Source organism: Muntiacus reevesi, chromosome 14, assembly GCF_963930625.1.
Source record: "Muntiacus reevesi chromosome 14, mMunRee1.1, whole genome shotgun sequence".
Taxonomy (NCBI): Eukaryota; Metazoa; Chordata; class Mammalia; order Artiodactyla; family Cervidae; genus Muntiacus; species Muntiacus reevesi.
In genome coordinates, this window is record NC_089262.1 from 26699467 (window position 1) to 26721944 (window position 22478).

Here is a 22478-nt window from a genome sequence, read left to right on the forward strand (position 1 = left end):
CTCAAGAGTCTTCTCCAACACGACAGTTCAAAAGCATCTTCTTCAGCACTCAACTTTCTTTACAGTTCAACTCTCATATCCATACATGACCATTGGAAAAACCATAGCCTTGACTAGATGGACCTTTGTTGACAAAGTATTGTCTCTGCTTTTTAAAATGCTGTCTAGGTTGGTCATAACTTTCCTTCCAAGGAGTAAGCGTCTTTTAATTTCATGACTGCAATCACCATCTGTGGTGATTTTGGAGCCCAGAAAAATAAATTCAGCCACTGTTTCCACTCTTTCCCCATCTATTTGCCATGAAGTGATGGGACCAGATGCCATGATCTTAGCTTTCTGAATGTTGAGCTTCAAGCCAACTTTTTCACTCTCTTCTTTCACTTTCATCAGGAGGCCCTTTAGTTCTTCTTCATTTTCTGCCATAAGGGTGGTGTCATCTGCTTATCTGAGGTTATTGATATTTCTCCTGGCAGTCTTGATTCCAGCTTGTGCTTCTTCCAGCCCAGCGTTTCTCATGATGTACTCTGCGTGTAAGTTAAATAAGCAGGGTGACAATATACAGCCTTGATATACTCCTTTTCCTATTTGGAACCAGTCTGTTGTTCCATGTCCAGTTCTAACTGTTGCTTCCTGACCTGCATACAGGTTTCTCAAGAGTCAGGTCAGGTGGTCTGATATTATCATCTCTTTCAGAATTTTCCACAGTCTATTGTGATTCACACAGTCAAAGGCTTTGGCATAGTCCATAAAGCAGAAATAGATGTTTTTCTGGAACTCTCTTGCTTTTTTGATGATCCAGCGGATGCTGGCAATTTGATTTCTGGTTCCTCTGCCTTTTCTAAAACCAGCTTGAACATCTGGAAATTCACGGTTCACGTATTACTGAAGCCTGGCTTGGAGAATTTTGAGCATTACCTTACTAGTGTGTGAGATGAGTGCAATTGTGTGGTAGTTCGAGCATTCTTTGGCACTGCCTTTCTTAGGGATTGGAATGAAAACTGACCTTTTCCAGTGCTGTGGCCACTGCTGAGTTTTCCAAATTTGCTGACATATTGAGTGCAGCACTTTCACAGCATCATCTTTCAGGATTTGAAATAGTTCAACTGGAATTCCATCACCTCCACTTGCTTTGTTCATAGTGATGCTTCCTAAGGCCCACTTGACTTCACATTCCAGGATGTCTGGCTCTAGGAGAGTGATCTTACCATCGTGATTATCTGGGTCATGAAGATCTTTTTTGTACAGTTCTTCTCTGTATTCTTGCCACCTCTTAATGTCTTCTGCTTTTGTTAGTTCCCTACCATTTCTGTCCTTTATTGAACCCATCTTTGCGTAAATGTTTTCTTGTTATCTCTAATTTTCTTGAAGAGATCACTAGTCTTTCCCATTCTATTGTCTTCCTCTATTTCTTTGCATTGATCACTGAGGAAGGCTCTTTTTTTTTTTTTTTTTTTTTTTTGAGGAAGGCTTTCTTATCTCTCCTTGCTATTCTTTGGACCTCTGAATTCAAATGGGTATATCTTTCCTTTTCTTCTTTGCTTTTCACTTCTCTTCTTGTCACAGCTATTTGTAAGGCCTCCTCAGACAGCCATTTTGCCTTTTGCATTTCTTTTTTCTAATAACACTTAATAAATGTGAGATTACTCAATTTATGTGTGGGAAACTTTTAAAACTATTGTAATCTTTGGATATCTATGAACTTGCAACATCACCCCGGTTTTGCATGAATGAAGTCAAAGACTAAATAACAGATACCATAAAAGAAGAGATAAAGGATACTGTTAAGTTCCTTTAAAATATGATTTTGGTACCTATAGGCAAGACTCCTCACCAAATTTTCTTAGCAACAAATTGCTATTTATAAAAAGGATGAACTGTAATAAAAGGCAGAGTGGACCAAGTGATGATGAAAGGAAAAAGCTTGAAGAAAATCATCTCAAGAACATGGCCTGTTCTGAAGCCAGGGAACTGTACATACTTTCAATAGGAAAAATGTCTGTTAATGAGAGAGTAAGAGATGAGTTAGAAAAAGTAATGTGGAGTTTCCCCGTGGCTCAAATTGTAAAAGAATCTGCCTGCAATGCAGGAGACCCGGATTCAATCCCCTGGAGAAGGGAATGGGAACTCACTCCAGCATTCTTGCCTGGAGAATTCCATGGACAAAGGAGCCTGGCAAGCTACAATCCATGGGGTCACAAAGAGTCAGTACTGAGTGACTAACACACAGAGAAAAATCAGTGTAACCCAAGTCACTAGAATAGCTTGTCTTTAGGCTTTAAATAAAAGTATTAGTGCAAATTTGAAAGGAAACTCGTCTTTTCCTCTGCATTTCTCTAGGGATTCAAAGAAAATTTATGTCTCTTGTGCTCACTTCTGACTCTAATTTTCTGCTTCTACTTACTTCTTAATTTCTACCAGCTCTATTCTTTTTAAAATTTTCCTTTTGGAGGACACATGCCAATCACTTACATAAGAATGAAAATGCAGGAGGCTTTTATTGAAACATTGGAGTAACAGGTGGAATAAATTGTAGAGAGGCATAAGAAAGGTTTTAAATTAGATATCAGTAATCCCTGCTAGTAATAGTCAAAGCTTACTGAAACAAAATGAACCAAGAATTCAGTGGCTCGAGTAAAACAGAAGTTTATTTCAATTCCAAATACTACTATAGAGATGAGTAGAATAGGACTAGTATGGTAGTTCTATTATGTTCAAAAGATGGATTTTAGTGGCCATCATTTTCCAATCCATGGGAGGGGGAAGGAGAAAGCCTAGGCCAAGTGGGTGTCTTTTTTATACAGACAAACCATAAACTGAATACTTCTTGTCAAAACTTATAGTTCTCCCATTAGTGTCTTGTTGGCATCCAGCTGCAAGAAAGGCTAGGAAATGTAGCTATTACTCTGGCAGCCAGGTGTCTAACTAAAATTTAGGAGACTCTATAATATATCCAATAGAAGGGATACATTGGTCTCTCTTACACTCTGTTACATGAAAAATAACTAGTTTCTTGGTATTTTGCTAGGATTCTCCTGTCCTGCTATTTCCAAGATCTTCTCATTCTTCCTACTTCCCTCAATAAGTGAATATATATTCTTACTGTCATGCAAAGCAATTTTTTTTATTTTATCTCATTTTTGTCTTCTGAACAAGACTCTGAAGATTTCTTATCACATAGCAAAAAAGTGTACTTTTGTATTTTTCTTAACAAAGTGTATATGCCCAAATGAATTATTTTGTTTCTCCCTTTGGAAGCAGAAATTCAGATGGTAAGTTCTACAGAGTAATTTTTTTTTCTCTGCTATCGCAGATAAGGAACCTAATGTGGAAGACTGGATGCAACTATAAGAAATCTGCAAGTTAGGCAGTAGATTAAATGGAGTCCTTAAAAATTTCCATCAGTGGAGAAAATTTTCTACTTTAGAAGGAAAAAGAAGCCAGCATCCTATGCAGGTTGATTGTAACAGGAGGGGTAAAACCTGGATCCATTCAGAAACACATGTATGTTCATAGTTCTTTATCATATTAAATGTATCTTTACCATTGCTTCAAAAATTCTCTTTCTCCAAATCAGCTTTAATTAGCTTTTCCTGGTCTAGAATTATTTCCTTTTGTGCCTCTACTGAAAAGTACCTCATGAATATAACCCCACACAATTATTTTATTGATTAAATGAAAATAAGACATTTAGTTAATAAGCATTGTGCCTGAAAGTTTACAAATTACCAGAGATAGAAAGAATTAGTCTCTAACCATATAAAAGTTACAACCTAGTGGGAAGATAGCTAAAGAGAAAATCATGACACAATATAGAAGATACCTTACTTCTGTATTATAGAAGTCAACATGGATGCTGTAAGCTCACCCTAAAGAGCACCTTTGAAAAAATCAGGAGATCTTCTTAGAGGAGTTGCTATCTGCGTTCTGTCTGGGGTATAGAAAAGAAATTTCTCCAAAGAGATGCGTACCTAGGCTAAAAAAAAGTTAGATATTAGTGATGGCATGAGATTGTGTTGATTTGTATTTGGTCAAGGGGACAAATTAAAAGATGCCTGTTCCTTGAAAGAAAAGCTATGACAATCTTAGACAGCATATTCAAAATCAGAGACATGACTTTGCTGACAAAGGTCCATATAATAAAGTTGGTTTTTCCCAGTAAGTCATATACAGATGTGAGAGTTGAAGCATAAAGAAGACAGAATGCCAAAGAATTGAGGCTTTTGAACTGTGGTGCTGGAGAAAACTCTTCAGAGTCCCTTGGACAACAAGGAGATTAAACCACTCAATCATGAAGGAAATCAACCCTGAATGTTCATTGGAAAGACTAATGTTGAGCCTGAAGCTCCAATACTTTGACCACCTGACATGAAGACTCAACTCATTGGAAAAGACCCTGATGCTGGGAAATATTGAAAACAGGAGGAAAATGGGGTGACAGAGGATGAGATGGTTGGATGGCATCATTGACTCAATGGACATGAGTGTGAACAAACTCCAGGAGAGAGTGAAGGACAGGAAAGCTTGGTATGCCGCAGTTCATGGGGTCACAGAGTCAGACACAAATTAGCAAATGAACAACAGAGGGGACAATAAAGAACTACAGTGGTGATAGCTTTTAAGTTTTCCAAAATGCCCCAATAGAGAACTACTGATGGATTTTAAACAGTGATTAAACTCAAAAAAAATGTTATTTTAGAAAAATCAACTTGAGAGGTATACAATTCAGACAACCAAAAGGCACAGTGACAAATTAAAGCACTACTGTGTAGTGGGCTTGTGGTTGACTCCCCAAGATCCATGTGGAGTAGCCATGGAGATTGGCTAACACTCTCAATCCATCACTAGATGCAACCACCATTAAAATTCCAGTATATAAATATTCGTGGTATATTTTCATATGATAAACATATAGTTTTATAATATGTAATTTGACTATACTACATAATTTTTATTTATTTATTTATTTTCAATTATTTTTATTAGTTGGAGGCTAATTACTTCGCAACATTACAGTGGGTTTTGTCATACATTGACATGAATCAGCCATGGATTTATATGTATTCCCCATCCTGATCCCCCCTCCCACCTCCCCCACCATCCGATTCCCCTGGGTTCTCCCAGTGAACCTGGCCCGAGCACCTGTCTCATGCATCCCACCTGGACCGATGATCTGTTTCACCATAGATAATATACATGCTGTTCTCTTGAAACATCCCACCCTCGCCTTCTCCCACAGAGTCCAAAAGTCTGTTCTGTACATCTGTGGCTCTTTTTCTGTTTTGCATATAGGGTTATCATTACCATCTTTCTAAATTCCATATATATGTGTTAGTATACTGTATTGGTCTTTATCTTTCTGGCTTACTTCACTCTGTATAATGGGCTCCAGTTTCATCCATCTCATTAGAACTGATTCAAATGAATTCTTTTTAATGGCTGAGTAATATTCCATGGTGTATATGTACCACAGCTTCCTTATCCACTCGTCTGCTGATGGGCATCTAGGTTGCTTCCATGTCCTGGCTATTATAAACAGTGCTGCGATGAACATTGGGGTGCACGTGTCTCTTTCAGATCTGGTTTCCTCAGTGTGTATGCCCAAGAGTGGTATTGCTGGGTCATATGGCAGTTTTATTTCCAGTTTTTTAAGAAATCTCCACACTGTTTTCCATAGTGCCTGTACTAGTTTGCATTACCACCAACAGTGTAAGAGGGTTCCCTTTTCTCCACACCCTCTCCAGCATTTATTGCTTGTAGACTTTTGGATAGCAGCTATTCTGACTGGCATGAGATGGTAACTCGTTGTGGTTTTGATTTGCATTTCTCTGATATTGAGTGATGTTGAGCATCTTTTCAAGTGTTTGTTAGCCATCTGTATGTCTTCTTTGGAGAAATATCTGTTTAGTTCTTTGGCCCAATTTCTGATTGGGTCATTTATTTTTCTGGAATTGAGCTTCAGGAGTTGCTTGTATATTTTTGAGATTAATCCTGTGTCTGTTGCTTCATTTGCTATTATTTTCTCCCAATCTGAGGCCTGTCTTTTCACCTTGCTTATAGTTTCCTTTGTTGTGCACTAGCTTTTAAGTTTCATTAGGTCCCATTTGTTTATTTTTGCTTTTATTTCCAATATTCTGGGAGGTGGGTCATAGAGGATCCTGCTGTGATTCATGTCAGAGAGTGTTTTGCCTATGTTCTCCTCTAGGAGTTTTATAGTTTCTGGACTTATATTTAGATCTTTAATCCATTTTGAGTTTATTTTTGTGTATGGTGTTAGAAAGTGTTCTAGTTTCATTCTTTTACAAGTGGTTGACCAGTTTTCCCAGCACCACTTGTTGAAGAGGTTGTCTTTTTTCCATTGTATATCCTTGCCTCCTTTGTCAAAGATAAGGTGTCCATAGGTTCGTGGATTTATCTCTGGGCTTTCTATTCTGTTCCATTGGTCTATATTTCTGTCTTTGTGCCAGTACCATACTGTCTTGATGACTGTGGCTTTGTAGTAGAGTCTGAAGTCAGGTAGGTTGATTCCTCCAGTTCCATTCTTCTTTCTCAAGATTACTTTGGCTATTCGAGGTTTTTTGTATTTCCATACAAATTGTGAAATTATTTGTTCTAGTTCTGTGAAAAATACCGTTGGTAGCTTGATAGGGATTGCATTGAATCTATAGATTGCTTTGGGTAGAATAGCCATTTTGACAATACTGATTCTTCCAATCCATGAACACGGTATGTTTCTCCATCTGTTTGTGTCCTCTTTGATTTCTTTCATCAGTGTTTTATAGTTTTCTATGTATAGGTCTTTTGTTTCTTTAGGTAGATATACTCCTAAGTATTTTACTCTTTTTGTTGCAATGGTGAATGGTATTGTTTCCTTAATTTCTCTTTCTGTTTTTTCATTGTTAGTGTATAGGAATGCAAGGGATTTCTGTGTGTTAATTTTATATCCTGCAACTTTACTATATTCATTGAGTAGCTCTAGTAACTTTCTGGTAGAGTCTTTAGGGTTTTCTATGTAGAGGATCATGTCATCTGCAAACAGTGAGAGTTTCACTTCTTCTTTTCCTATCTGGATTCATTTTATTTCTTTTTCTGCTCTGATTGCTGTGGCCAAAACTTCCAATACTATGTTGAATAGTAGTGGTGAGAGTGGGCACCCTTGTCTTGTTCCTGATTTCAGGGGAAATGCTTTCAATTTTTCACCATTGAGGGTGATGCTTGCTGTGGATTTGTCATATATAGCTTTTATTATGTTGAGGTATGTTCCTTCTATTCCTGATTTCTGGAGAGTTTTAATCATAAATGAGTGTTGAATTTTGTCAAAGGCTTTCTCTGCATCTATTGAGATAATCATATGGTTTTTATCTTCCAATTTGTTAATGTGGTGTATTACGTTGATTGATTTGCAGATATTAAAGAATCCTTGTATTCCTGGGATAAAGCCCACTTGGTCATGGTGTATGATTTTTTTAACATGTTGTTGGATTCTGTTTGCTAGAATTTTGTTAAGGATTTTTGCATCTATGTTCATCAGTGATATTGGCCTGTAGTTTTCTTTTTTTGTGGCATCTTTGTCTGGTTTTGGAATTAGGGTGATGGTGGCCTTGTAGAATGAGTTTGGAAGTTTACCTTCATCTGCAATTTTCTGGAAGAGTTTGAGTAAGATAGGTGTTAGCTCTTCTCTAAATTTTTGGTAGAATTCAGCTGTGAAGCCATCAGGTCCTGGGCTTTTGTTTGTTGGCAGATTTCTGATTACAGTTTCGATTTCCTTGCTTGTGATGGCTCTGTTAAGATCTTTTATTTCTTCCTGGTTCAGTTTTGGAAAGTTATACTTTTCTAAGAATTTGTCCATTTCATCCAAGTTGTCCATTTTATTGGCATAGAGCTGCTGGTAGTAGTCTCTTATGATCCTTCGGATTTCAGTGTTGTCTGTTGTGATCTCTCCATTTTCGTTTCTAATTTTGTTAATTTGGTTCTTCTCTCTTTGTTTCTTAATGAGTCTTGCTAATGGTTTGTCAATTTTGTTTATTTTTTCAAAAAACCAGCTTTTAGCTTTGTTGATTTTTGCTATGGTCTCTTTAGTTTCTTTTGCATTTATTTCTGCCCTAATTTTTAAGATTTCTTTCCTTCTACTAACCCTGGGGTTCTTCATTTCTTCCTTCTCTAATTGCTTTAGGTGTAGAGTTAGGTTATTTATTTGGCTTTTTTCTTGTTTCTTGATGTAAGCCTGTAATGCTATGAACCTTCCCCTTAGCACTGCTTTTACAGTGTCCCATAGGTTTTGGGTTGTTGTGTTTTCATTTTCATTCATTTCTATGCATATTTTGATTTCTTTTTTGATTTCTTCTATGACTTGTTGGTTATTCAGAAGCGTGTTATTTAGCCTCCATATGTTTGAATTTTTGCCAATTTTTTTCCTGTAGTTGAGATCTAATCTTACTGCACTGTGATCAAAAAAGATGACTGGAATGATTTCAATTTTTTTGAATTTTCCAACACCAGATTTGTGACCCAGGATGTGATCTATTCTGGAGAAGGTTCCGTGTGCACTTGAGAAAAAGGTGTAGTTGATTGTTTTGGGGTGAAATGTCCTATAGATATCAACTAGGTCTAGCTGGTCCATTGTGTCCTTTAAGGTTTGTGTTTCCTTGTTAATTTTCTGTTTAGTTGATCTATCCCTAGTTGTGAGTGGGGTATTAAAGTCTCCCACTATTATTGTGTTACTATTAATTTCCTCTTTCATACTCGTTAGCATTTGCCGTACATATTGCAGTGCTCCTATGTTGGGTGCATATATATTTATAACTGTTATATCCTCTTCTTGGATTGATCCTTTGATCATTATGTAGTGTCCTTCTTTGTCTCTTTTCACATCCTTTATTTGAAAGTCTATTTTATCTGATATGAGTATTGCGACTCCTGCTTTCTTTTGGTCTCCGTTTGCATGAAATATTTTTTTCCAGTTCTTCACTTTCAGTCTGTATGTGTCTCTTGTTTTGAGGTGGGTCTCTTGTAGACAGCATATATAGGGGTCTTGTTTTTGTATCCATTCAGCCAATCTTTGTCTTTTGATTGGGGCATTCAACCCATTTACATTTAAGGTAATTATTGACAGGTGTGATCCCGTTGTCATTTACTTTGTTGTTTTGGGTTCACGTTTATACAACCTTTCTGCATTTCCTGTCTAGAGAAGATCCTTTAGCATTTGTTGAAGAGCTGGTTTGGTGGTGCTGAATTCTCTCAGCTTTTGCTTGTTTGTAAAGCTTTTGAATTCTCCTTCATATCTGAATGAGGTCCTTGCTGGGTACAGTAATCTAGGTTGTGGGTTATTCTCTTTCATTACCTTAAGTATGTCCTGCCATTCCCTTCTGGCCTGGAGGGTTTCTATTGATAGATCAGCTGTTATCCTTATGGGAATCCCTTTGTGTGTTATTTTTTTGTTTCTCCCTTGCTGCTTTTAATATTTGTTCTTTGTGTTTGATCTTTGTTAGTTTGATTAATATGTGTCTTGGGGTGTTTCACCTTGGGTTTATCCTGTTTAGGACTCTCTGATTTCTTGGACTTGGGTGGCTATTTCCTTCCCCATTTTAGGGACGTTTTCAGCTATTATCTCCTTGAGTATTTTCTCATGGCCTTTCTTTTTGTCTTCTTCTTCTGAGACTCCTATGATTCAAATGTTGGGGCATTTCACATTGTCCCAGAGGTCCTTGAGGTTGTCCTCATTTCTTTTGATTCTTTCTTTTTTCCTCTCTGCTTCATTTATTTCCACCATTTTATCTTCTACCTCACTTATCCTATCTTCTATCTCCGTTATTCTACTCTTGGTTCCCTTTAATGCATTATTCATTTTTAATTGACTCTTTTTTATTTTTTCTAGGTCTTTATTAAATATTTCTTGCATCTTTTCAATCTTTGTCTCCAGGCTATTTATCTGTAACTCCATTTTGTTTTCAAGATTTTGGATCATTTTTATTATCATTATTCTAAATTCTTTTTCAGGTAGATTCCCTATCTTCTCCTCTTTTGTTTGACTTGGTGAGCATTTTTCATGTTCCTTTACCTGTAGGGTATTTCTCTGCCTTTTCATCTTGTTTAGATTGCTGTGTCTGGAGTGGGCTTTCTGTATTCTGGAGGTCTGTGCTTCCTTTTTATTGTGGAGGTTTTACCGAGTGGGTGGGGTTGGACGTTTGACTTGTCAAGGTTTCCTGGTTAGGGAGGCTTGCGTCGGTGTTCTGGTGTGTGGAACTTGATTTCTTCTCTCTGGAGTGCAATGGAGTGTCCAGTGATGAGTTTTGAGATGTGTCTATGTGTTAGGTGTGACCTTGGGCAGCCTGTATGTTGGCGTTCAGGGCTATGTTTCTGCATTGCTAGAGAATTTGCATGGTATGTCTTGCTCTGGAACTTATTGGCTCTTGGGTGGTGGTTGGTTTCAGTGTAGGTATGGAGGTTTTTGGACAGTCTCTTATTACTTAAAATCCCATGTAGTCAGGAGTTTCCAGGTGTTCTCAGGTTTTGGGCTTAAGTCTCCTGCCTCTGGGTTTCAGTTTTATTCTTCCAGTATTCTCAAGACTTCTCCTACTATACAGCACTGCTAATAAAACTTCTAGGTTAATGGCGAAAGATTCTCCCCCGTGAGGGATGCCCAGAGAGGTTCACAAAGTTACATGAAGAAGAGGAGAGGGAGGAGGGAGATAGAGATAAGCAGGATGAGAAAAGGGGGGACTCAAGAGGAGAGAGATCGATCTATGCAGTTGTCTGTTCCCAGAGTGTTCTACGTAGCCCAGACACCCACAAAGATTCACAGAATTGGATTGGGAAGAGAGGGGGAAAGGAGGAAATAGAGGTGTTCTGAGGTAGAAAAAGGAGAGTCAAGATTGGGAGAGAATAATCAACACACTCCTGAATAAAAATGGGAACTGAATATTGGATTCTTAAATGTTCACAATTTATATCATATACTGAAAAACAAAGATTAAAAATCTAGAGTAGAGGTTAGACTCTTAAAAATACTATATTAAAAGCAAAAACCAAAACACACACAAAAAAATTTTAGAAATATATATGAAGTTCGGTTTAAAAATAGGGCTTCTCTCTCTCTCTCTTTTTTTTTTTTTTTTGTAAGGTTACAGTGTAATGAAAATGAAAATTAAGGAGTAGTAGAGGAGTAATAGAGGACTTTAAAAGGAAATAAGAGAAAAAGAAAAATAGAAAATAGAAGAGATAAAGGGGAAAAAAAGAAAGAAAAAAACACAAGTAAAAAAAAATTTTTTTTCCTAATTAAGAAAATCATAAAAATCTATGAAAATGAAAGTTAAGGAGTAATGGGGGAGTAATAGGGAGTTTTAAAAGAAAATAAAAGAGAAAAAAGAAAAAGAAAAAAAATTTTTTTTCTTTTTTTTTTTTTTACTCAAAAAAAAAAAGTAAAAATATATCTAGGAATTTCTCTGGAGCTGTTGCGGTCAGTGTGGGTTCGGTTCAGTTTCAGATAGCTCCTAGTTCCAGTTTACACTTCTCAATATCTACAGGCCCCTTCCGGTGTAGTCAGTGTTACCTACAGGGATTTTAATCTGTTGCACTGGTCCCTTCTGAAGCGGTTCCCTTTGTTTATTTGGCTTCTGTTGCCGGTCTCTTCAGGGCCTCATTTCTGCCCTGACACAGGAGGGCGGAGGTGGACTCTTATTCAGGTAGCTATAGTTCCGTCACATTGCGGGGAGGGGCTGGCACTCCGGGGAAGGGCTGGCGCTGTTTTCTCCGTCCGCGCTGCTCAGGCTCCAGGCTGCTCTGCATGGAGCGCGCCCCACGCTGCGCGCAGTTCCAGCCCTTGGGTGATCCACAAAAGCGCGGAACACAAAGCTGCGCCTGTGTTTTGTCCCTACGCCGCCCCAGTGGCTCAGGCAGCCAGGGGCTTGACGGGCGCTCTCTCCCCGAGTGCGGCGCGTCTTCTGCCCTGCGCGATCCCAGCCTCAGTTTCCGCCTGCGCCAGTCAGGTGCGTGCGCCCTCTGCCCTCCGCGTCCCCAGCCCCCGTCCCCGCTTGCGCAGGTTGGGTGCATGCGCCCTGTGTCTAGCCGCGACCCTCCGGGCAGATGTCAACCATCCAGAATCTCGGGAGCTCTTTTATTAGAAAGTGGAGGCCTGTTTGCAGTGCGGTAGGGGATGCGGTCCTTGGGGCCGAGCCTGCCCCTTTCCCCTCTCCCCTGCCTCCTGCCTCTGGCGGGGCTGGGCCGGTCCGCAGCCTGCGAGCTCTTCTCAGGACTTTCTTGGTCCCTTTGTTCTGTGAACGGCCGCCAGTGTGTTCGGGCCGGTTAATTTTCTCTCTCTCTTTTGCTGTCCCACAGTTTAAGTTGGTAACTCACAAAAGCTCCCTCCGATTGTCCTCAGGGCACTCAGGCCCCGATACAGCCCCAAGTAATGCCGCCCGCTCCTCTCCGTTCCGCCCCCACTTGCTGGTGGCGGATGCGGGCGTCTGGGGTACTTTTCTGCTGGGAGTTGCTTTTAGGCTCGTAATCTGTGGGTTTTATTTATTGTTCCCCTCCCAGTCAGGTTGCCCTCCGAGGTTCAAAAACTTCCCCCAGACCCGCCAGTGCAAGGGTTTCCCGGTGCTTGAAAACTTCCTCTATTAAGAGTCCCTTCCCGGGATGGATCTCCGTCCTTAGCTCCCCTGTCTCCCCTTTTATCTTTTATATTTTGTCCTACCTCCTTTCGAAGACAATGGGTTGCTTTTCTGGGCGCCTGATGACCTCAGCTAGCGATCAGAAGTTGTTTTGTGAAGGTTGTTCTGCGTTCAGTTATTCTTTTGATGAATTTGTAGGAGAGAAAGTGGTCTCCCCGTCCTATTCCTCTGCCATCCTGGCTCCTCCCCTGACATAATTTTTAAATATAAATAAACAACAGAACTCAACTCTGAGAGTCACACAGCAGTCAATATTAAAATTTTTAGAATTACATCAGGTTTAAAATCTCTACACAGAACCTCTCTATGTCTTTCCGTCACTGAATAGAAACTTGTCTGCCATTTCAACAAAGACCTCCTGATTTAAACAGAAGAGATTTTCTAATCTTAGTTATTTTCACTTTCCACTCACTACTTGGATCAAGTCACTCTGGTGGCCATGATAGAGTAAAAGCTGTTATTCTCGTGATTAACTATCCACTACCTAAAACAGTACCCAACGAGCACTCAACAAACATTTGTGGAATAAGTTCTGAAAGTGTATATGCGGTACAAACCAGCTATCTAAATAAAAATAGTGTTTTTCTGATGTCACATTTACTGGGGAAAAGTTGGATCAAAAGTCCATAGACTGCTCACACTGAAGTAAGTTTTCTCTCACACTCTGAGCTACCAGCTTTCTCTGAACATCCTAGAGGGCCATATTGATGTCATCCTATCTTAAAGAAACACTGAAAGTATTAGTCGCTCAGTCATGCCTGACTCTTTGCAACCCAATGGACTGTACTCTGCCAGGCTCCTCTGTCCATGGAATTCTCCAGACAAGAATACTGGAGTAGGTAACCATTCCTTTCTCCAGGGAATCTTCCAGACTCAGGGATTGAATCTGGGTCTTCTGCATTGCAGGCATATTCTTTACCATCTGAGTCACCAGAGAAGCCCATTTTAACATTGTTTTAAAGTGCCAAGATAAGAAAGCAAGAAAAGTTTGGGACAGGAATTGACAAGTCTGGAATGACATAAACATTTATTGCTTAAAAAGAAACACCTTATTAGTCTTTTTTTTTTTTTTTTTTTTTTTTGTTACATTTACAAGGATTCCCTTTTAGTGAAATAGTGAAAAGAGATACTAGACCATTACTGTCCTTAAACATCACTGTCATTTGAAATATCAAATTTTCTTGCTGGTTTCTAAGAATAAATGTTATATAAGTCATATTCCCAAGGAAGTACAATCAATTGGTCAGATTAAGCATAATTGACAAAGTTATCAAAATATGTAATTCATGTGGTAAAGGCCAAAGCTGTGACTCAGACAGTAACTGATATAGCATGTCATGTGTTTGGACTTCTTTACTAGGTTTGATTAATGGAAGATGAAAGGGACAAGAACATGGAAGGGATGAGAGGGAAGGAAAACAATACTAAAGGTGTAGAAACCAGCATGCATTAAAACAGTTTACCTGTAAAGAAATTGGCCAGCCTGGCTTAAAATTAGAAAATGTTGAATTAGTTAAAATAAAAACAAAAAAAAGAAATTGAAATTGTTCAATTCTGACCCTGCTCAAGGTCAGAATATGAAGGGTCTTAAATCAGGTCAAGATAAAAATGAAATAATTTCTGAATGACTGACTTACCCAGATTGAACGCTGCAAGGATTTCTGTCAGTGCCCCTCCCACTTTTTTTTTATCATTTGTATTAACCTACTTGTTGTTGTTCATTCACTAAGTTGTGTCTGACTCTTTGAGACCCCCATGGAATGCAGCACACCGGGCTTCCCTGTCCTTCACTATTTCCTGGAGTTTGCTCAAACTCATGTCCATTGAGTCAATGATGCCATCCAACCATCTCATCCTCTATCACCTCCTTCTCCTCCTGCCCTCAATCCTTCCTAGCATTAGGGTCTTTTCCAGTGAGTTGCCTCTTCGCATCAGGTGGCCAAAATGCTTCAGGTTCAGCATCAATCTTTCCAATGAATATTCAGGGTTGATTTCCTTTATGATTGAATGGTTTGATCTCCTTGCTGTCCAAGGGATTCTGAAGAAACTTCTCTAGCACCACAGTCTGAACTAACCTACTACTCAAATTATATTCAATCTACCCTAGAAAACTAAGGCAATGTATAAATAGCAGATAAAATTTGGATTAACAAATCCAAATGTGGGTTAACAAATCCAACGTGGATTAACATTTGTATAGAATACAAAAAAATGAAATGTTTGTAGCATTTTTTATGTTAGAAATTCATTTTGAGATCAGTACTCAGCTTTTTCTATTTTTCTGGGGAAGAGTGTGGGGGGGTTTCACCAATGCTCTAGTGGGTAAAGAAACCACCTGCAACGCAGGAGACACAGGAGACATGAGTTCAATCCCTGGGCCAGGACGATCTCCTGGAGTAGGAAATGGAAACCCATTCCAGTATTCTTGCTTGAAAAATCCCATGGAGGAGGAGCCTGGAAGGCTACAGCCCATGGGGTTGCAAAAGAGTTGGATATGACTGAGTGACTAAGTGCACCACATAACATTTAGAGATTGCAACTGAAATTGAACTTCTATGAGAATGTAGTGTGCTTATTGCATAAAGTATACTATCTAGATTATATGTAAAATGCCATAAAGAAATCTATTCTTTATTAACTAGAAGAATTAAAAGTTCATGGTCAGAGTGGAATTTTAAAGCTCTCTGAAATTTTAAATTTAGTGATGATTTTATATCCTAATCTTCCTTTAATAAATTATAGTTAAGATTTTACAACATTACTCATATTAATGGATTTTTCCCCTTCCTTTCTTTCTCTCTTCATTCTTCCTTCTATCCCTCCCACAGTTTTCCTCTCTTCTTCTTTAGTTTTAATTGGAGGATAATTGCTTAAAAAGTGGTTTTAGTTTCTGCTGTACATAAATGAGTCGGCAATAAGTATAAGTATATCCTTCCTTCTTGAGCCTCCCTCCCACTCGGTCCATCCATCCCTCCAGGTCATCACAGAGCACTGAGCTCAATGAGCTTCCGGGGTGATACAGCAGCCTCCCACTAGATATCTATTTTATACATGGGAGTGTACACGCATCAATGTGACCGTCTCAATTTGTCCTACCCTCTCCTTCCCCCAGTGTCTCCACGAGCCCATTTTCTATGTCTGTTCCTCTATTCCTGTCCTGAAAATAGGTTCATAAGTACAATTTTTTAGATTCCATATATACCTGTTAATATATGATATATTTTTTTCTCTTTCTTACTTGTTTCAGTCTGTATGACAGACTCTGGGTTCATCCACTTCACTACTTACTCAATTTCAGCCTCTCCTTCTTTTTCTCTTTCTTTCTTCCCACCCCCTCCCCCATCTCTCTCTCTCTTCTTCCCTCCCTCTTTCTTTTTCTTTCTTTCCTTCAAATAAGAGGAGTATAACTTTGCAACCACCTTGCTTTCCACAGTGCCCTGAGAATTTGTTGAGGCACTTAGATTATTTTTCACACATATTCAAATTCAATTTGATGGTAGTTGAACACTGAAATTCCTGTATTTAAAAATTATTTTGGCCTCTAAAGCTTTATTTTTTGCATCCACCATCAAATAAATCTTTGTAACATTTATAACGATTAACATATCCCCTGAATAACATGTTTAATCATCCCAGGTACATCAGTCAATTTTCTCTCGTAATCATCAGTGAAGTTATTTTTATGTAAATTTAAAATCTTTAGCTTTACTTTTGATTTCATATACCCCTATTTTTCACATTTTCAATATGCTTTTAAGATTTTTTTAGATAATATCCACAAGTAGAAAACAGCTCAGTAGAAGCAATACCATGTAGGATGTCTCTCTCTGACCTTCCCATTGAAGCACTTGAATCTCTGAGATTAGTACTTCAGTAACAGTGTTTTCACAAGTTGTTATTTGGTCATGGATGTTCCTATCATACTAGATTAATCTACAGAGGTTAGGACATGCACTGGTTAAAATCCTTGAAAAAATGATAGAAAAAAATTATTTTTCTACAAAGACATCTCAAAGTAAACAAATCTGAAATAAAATCCTGAAATATTCAGCATGGCAAGTGAACTCTTTGAAGCACACAAGATATCATAGAGACACTGCCTTAGCCTATTTCAGCAACAAGAATGTGATGTTCAAGTAATATGCTGTTTTTACTCTCTGGGAAGCTATTTATATGTAAAATTAAACCATAGACAATCTTATTAAGCGGCATATACATAACACCATACACATACTACAGTGGCTACATTCTGAAAATTCCAGACATCAGCAAGGATGCAGAGCAAAAGGAATTCACAGCCAGTGCTGCCGCTGCTGCTGCTGCTAAGTCGCTCCAGTGGTATCCGACTCTTTACGACCCCGTAGACGGCAGCCCACCAGGCTCCTCTGTCCCTGGGATTCTCCAGACAGTGCTGGTAGGAGTGAATATTTGTACAATTTTGGAAAACTGGCATTACCTTCTAACATTAAACAAACACATAATCTAAGGCCAAAAATTTCACACAGATATTCAGAAATTCACATTGTGTGAAACAAAAGGCATGTACTATAATGTTTATAGAAACATCCACAAGAGACAAAAACAGGAAACACCCACACATTTGCTAACAGCAAAATGGATAAATTAATTGTAGTGTATTTACACAGTGGAATACCCTATAACAGAAAATGATCAAAGTATTACAACATAAAGCAATGTAGATCAATCTCCCAAGTGTCTTGTTGAACAAAAGAAAAGAAAATGAAAAAAACATATACAAAGAATATGTACCATATGATTCCACTAATATAAAATTCTAAGAAAAAAAATAAAGCATGACATTAAGTCAGGGCTTTGATCATTGGATTGGAGATGGGGATGGGGATTTAAAGAGCATGAGGGGGACACCTGGGGTGCAGGAAATGTTCTCTTTTTGTGCTAGATGGTGATTTCTAAGGCAGATTTACTTTGTGATAATTCATCAAGCTGTGTACACATTTGATTTGTTTATAAGTAGATGTTTTCAATATGCACCTTATACTCTGATAAAAAGCTTATTAAACATTCATTCATGAATAATATTTAGACAATATTATGATTTGGATGTTAGTGAAAAATTGCTGTGACTAGTAGATCAACATCTGTGTACACTTGAGGAAAGTTTTTATCATCATTTAAAAATATTTGGTGTGCACACTCAAACATATTCAACATTCACATGAGCAGGAAATCTCAACTAAGAAAGCTCAATATGCACTTATAAACCAATAACAATAGAAGGTATGGATTTATATAATAGCCACGATCTTAAAATAGAAAATAAAAAGATAGTTCTATCTGAATTTTTGTCAATGCTTGGAAAGGTTTTAGCAGAGAAAAAGCTTGCAGTCTTTTGTTACTACTTACTTATGCAAAAAAAAAAAAAGAAAGAAAGAAAGAAAGAAACCCTGTCATTGTCAGTGATCATAAGAAAGAGAAGGTAATCATAAAAAAAATGATCAATAGTAGTAACGTGTTTTATCACTCCACAAACATCTTATTCACTCGTTTATCCTGGAAGCACTGCAGCCATGCTACAATTCCATGATTATCTTAGAGATTTTTAAGTTGAGAAGTTGCTTGGCATTTTGGCCATCACCTGATAGTGGAAGCAGTTCAAAGAAACCTCTCAAAGTATTTCTCCTTGGAGTAGGTAAAGGTCAATAGGGTTTGCCAAAGGATCATTTCAGGGTTAATAAAGGTAAGTAGCATGTTTACATGACTATTTTAAAGAATAAAATTCAGGAACACCAAATGGAAGAGATCCATGGGGTGAGATATTGGGGGCTGGGAGACACAGCAATCCCAAGCCCTATTTGGAAGTGCAACTCTCCAAGCATTTCAATGTGCTCACCAACACGAAATTTGATGTAACTGTGTTTTAACATTGAGGGGAAAAAAAAAGAAAAACAAAATAAAACCCTTATTACCTTATATAACAAAAGTAATTTTTGCAGGTGGAAGTTCAATATTCTAATTGGAAAAAATCAGAATTATTTTAAAAATGAAATACTTCCATATAATATATTTTCCATAATTTGATAATTTATTTTACAGTTATGTAACATAAGGAAATTATATATATGACTCTGGTATTGATTGCACTTATCAATGGTCATACATGGATTTTTTTTCAGTAAATATGTACTACAGTACTACATGACCTTCAGTTGGTTGAATCCACTGTTGGAGAACCAGACATTTGGAGGCCCAACTGTAAATTTATATGCAGATTTTCAGCTTCTCAGAGGTCAGTGTCCCTTATCCCTGGGTCGTACAAGGGTCAATGGTGGGGTTTTTAATTTTTCTTTTGTTAAGCTCAATGCGGAGCTGGCAGATCTCTTCCAGTTTATCATATGACTCCTATCATTTTTATAAAGCATGCCAATTCAGTTCAGTTTAGTTGCCCAGTCATGCCTGGCTCTTTGCAACCCCTGAACCGCAGCACGCCATGCCTCCCTGTCAATCACCAACCTACGGAGTCTACACAAACCCATGTCCATTGAGTCGGTGATGCCATCCAACTATCTCATCTGTCAGCCCCTTCTCCTCCTGCCCTCAATCTTTCCCAGCATCAGGGTCTTTTCAAATGAGTTAGCTCTTTGCATCAGGTGGCCAAAGTATTGGAGTTTCAACTTCAGCATCAGTCCTTCCAATGAACACCCAGGATTGATCTCCCTTAGGATCGACTGGCTGGATCTCCTTGCAGTCCAAGGGACCCTCAAGAGTCTTCTCCCAACACCACAGTTCAAAAGAATCAATTCTTTAGAAAGTGCTCAGCTTTCTTTATAGTCCAACTCTCACATCCATACATGACTACTGGGAAAACCAAAGCCTTGACTAGATGGACCTTTGTTGACAAAGTAATGTCTCTGCTTTTTAATATGCTGTCTAGGTTGGTCATAAAGCATGTCAGAATGTGGAAATTTTGCAAAACACTATTGCAGAGAATTTAGGTATAATTCTCTTTGTGTGTGCATGTTAAGTCTCTGAGTAGTGTCCTACTCTGAGCAGTGACTCCATGGATTGTAGCCTGTCAGGCTCCTCTGTCCATGGGATTCTCCAGGCAAGAATACTGGAGTAGGTTGCCATGACCTCCTCCAGGGAATCTTCCCAATCCAGGGGTCAAACCCACATCTCATGCAGCTCCTGCAATACAGGTGGATTCTTCATCACTGAGCCACCTGGGAAGCCCATAATTCCCTTCACACATATGTAAACATTTGAAACCCTTGAAAGATTTTGCATGAGTTTTTCTTGCTAGATCATTTTGAATTTTGTTATTTCCATAATTTTCCTAAATTGTCCATCTCAAAATTATCTTTATTTAAAACTCTAGGAAAGTAGGATTTTTCTATTGTTTTTCACTACTTTACCCCATTTCCTATAATATGTCATTAAAACATGAATTGGTTGAATACACTGTCAAGTGAAAGCTTCCCTGGTGGCTCAGCCATAAAGAACTTGCCTGCCAATGCAGGAGACCCAGGTTTGATTTCTGGGTGGAGAAGATCCCCTGGAGGAGGACATGGCAACCCACTCCAGTATTCCTGCCTGGGGAATTCCACGCACAGAGGAGCCTGGTGGGTTACATTTCATGGAGTTGCAAAGAGTTGGATACAACTGAAGAGATTGAGCACACACACATGCACACTGTCTAATGAATGTAAAAATAATGTGCTTGATTTGACTACAGTTTTCTCAAGGTACTAGTTTTAGAAACATTTCAGAGAATAAATGAATATTAGACACTCCCTCCATGTCAACCATAGACAAGAATCAGGCATGCTCTTTTAATATTTCTGGTAATTCAATGAAGATATTTTTTCATTCCTAAGTAAACCAAAGTGAGCCTTGACAGTTTTCCATGAACCTTACCAATCTTCTATTTCCTTGTTTTGTCCCTCATGCTTTCAACATTGACATTATTTTGCACTTGCTTCCCTTTCTAGTAATTTTTTAACAAAACTTCTTTTCTAAGTTCTTTCAAATCCAAGAGTTAATTGAATCCTGAAGACTACAGCATTGTTGCAAGGATTTAAAATTAAAAGAACTTTATTCATCATGCTTATGTTTGCAGATACAAACTGGAGAAAATGCATGAATGCAGGTGAGCAATCTAAATACACAAAAAGTAGATTATTTTCTTTCTCTAGTTGTTTCAGCACACAAAATATCTGCTAGTATCAAGATTTATACCCTTTTCAGAAGGCTGATAGAATTAGTCATTGCTTTTCAGAAGTAATTATCAAGGACAGCTAAAATCCAGCCTCTTGCATCTTCGATCATGCCCAAAGCCTAAATCTCATGAAAGCTCTTTAAGTCAGAACAGGAAGCTTATGAGAATTTTCCTAACCAAAAGAAAAAAGTCTTAGCCTGAGGAAGATAAACAAAATGATTTTTTGCAGGCAGTCTGAAAAATATGCTTCATGCAATTATGATATGTACAGATATTTCAAAGATTCCAATTTACAGTCTTCAAACTTAACTTTAGAAAGTTTTTATAATTTATTATCAGTTTAAACTAAATTAATTTGAACTACTAGTTTTAAAAATAGATATTTTCTTATCTTTTATATACATCCAGCCTATTCTACCCTCAGTGACCTCAGATAAAATATTCTTTCCATTAAATGAAACTTGGTTTAAAAAAAGGCTATTTTAAAATCTAAGTTAGATGAATAAAAGTAAACCTCATCCTGCCATTTTTACTATTGAAACTTAGAGCTACAGAGGGTTGCTCAGGAATATTCTGCTTTTAGAGAGTTTAATCAAGTTTGGAGGCCTGTGCAGAAGTTGACATCATAGAGTGGTGTAATGAATCCCCTTCTTGATGGGTGGTTGCACATGAAACATCTTTGGAAAAGTAAATTTTGTTTTATTCCTAAGTGAGGAGTGTCTCTGATTTGCTTAGAAGAAACCATGAATCTTGAACTCACTTGTAAAAGATACAGGCTTTTATTTTATGTGATGAATGCTATACTGCTGTATTCTATGCATTAGCAAACATTTTTTAATTGACAGTCATCTGGATACAGGGGGAAAGGGAAGGGTGGGACAAATTGAAAGAGTAGCATTGACATGTATACACCACCATGTGTAAAATAGATGGTTACTGGGAAGGTGTTCTATAGAACAGGGAGCCCAAATCTGTGCTGTGATGACCTGTAGGTTGAGATGGAGGAAGTGGGAGGGAGGCTGAAGAGGAAGGGTTTATAGTTTTATATATATAACTGATTGACTTTGTTGTGCAGCAGAAACTAACACAACATTGTAAATCAATGATACTCTGATTAAAAGGGTTAACTTTAAAATATTAGCCAACTTTTAGATTCATGTCAATGTATGGCAAAAACCACTACAATATTGTAAAGTAATTAGCCTCCAACTAATAAAAATAAATGGTAAAAATAAAATAAAATATTAGCCAACTTTTAAAAAGCACTTTGAAGATTGTGTCTTTTTAGCTTTCATGTTCAGCATCCATCTCTTCCTAGTTCTGTTTATGGTCCAAATTTTCAAATGATATACTTAGAGTGGACCATATCAAATAGATTCCTCATATCATTCCAAGTCATTTTAATACAAACTTTCTTCTATAAAAAGATTATTTTAACTTTTGGGGAGAGATTTTAGTGAGGATATTTATACACAATCCATATTTTATATAATGATATCATAAGTGTAAAAATGGATCTTATCACTTAGTTTTTCAATCATCAGGGAATGTATAAAGAATAAGAAAATAGCAAGGACCCATTTTTGTTTAAAAGAGATTCACTACAAATTTCTCAC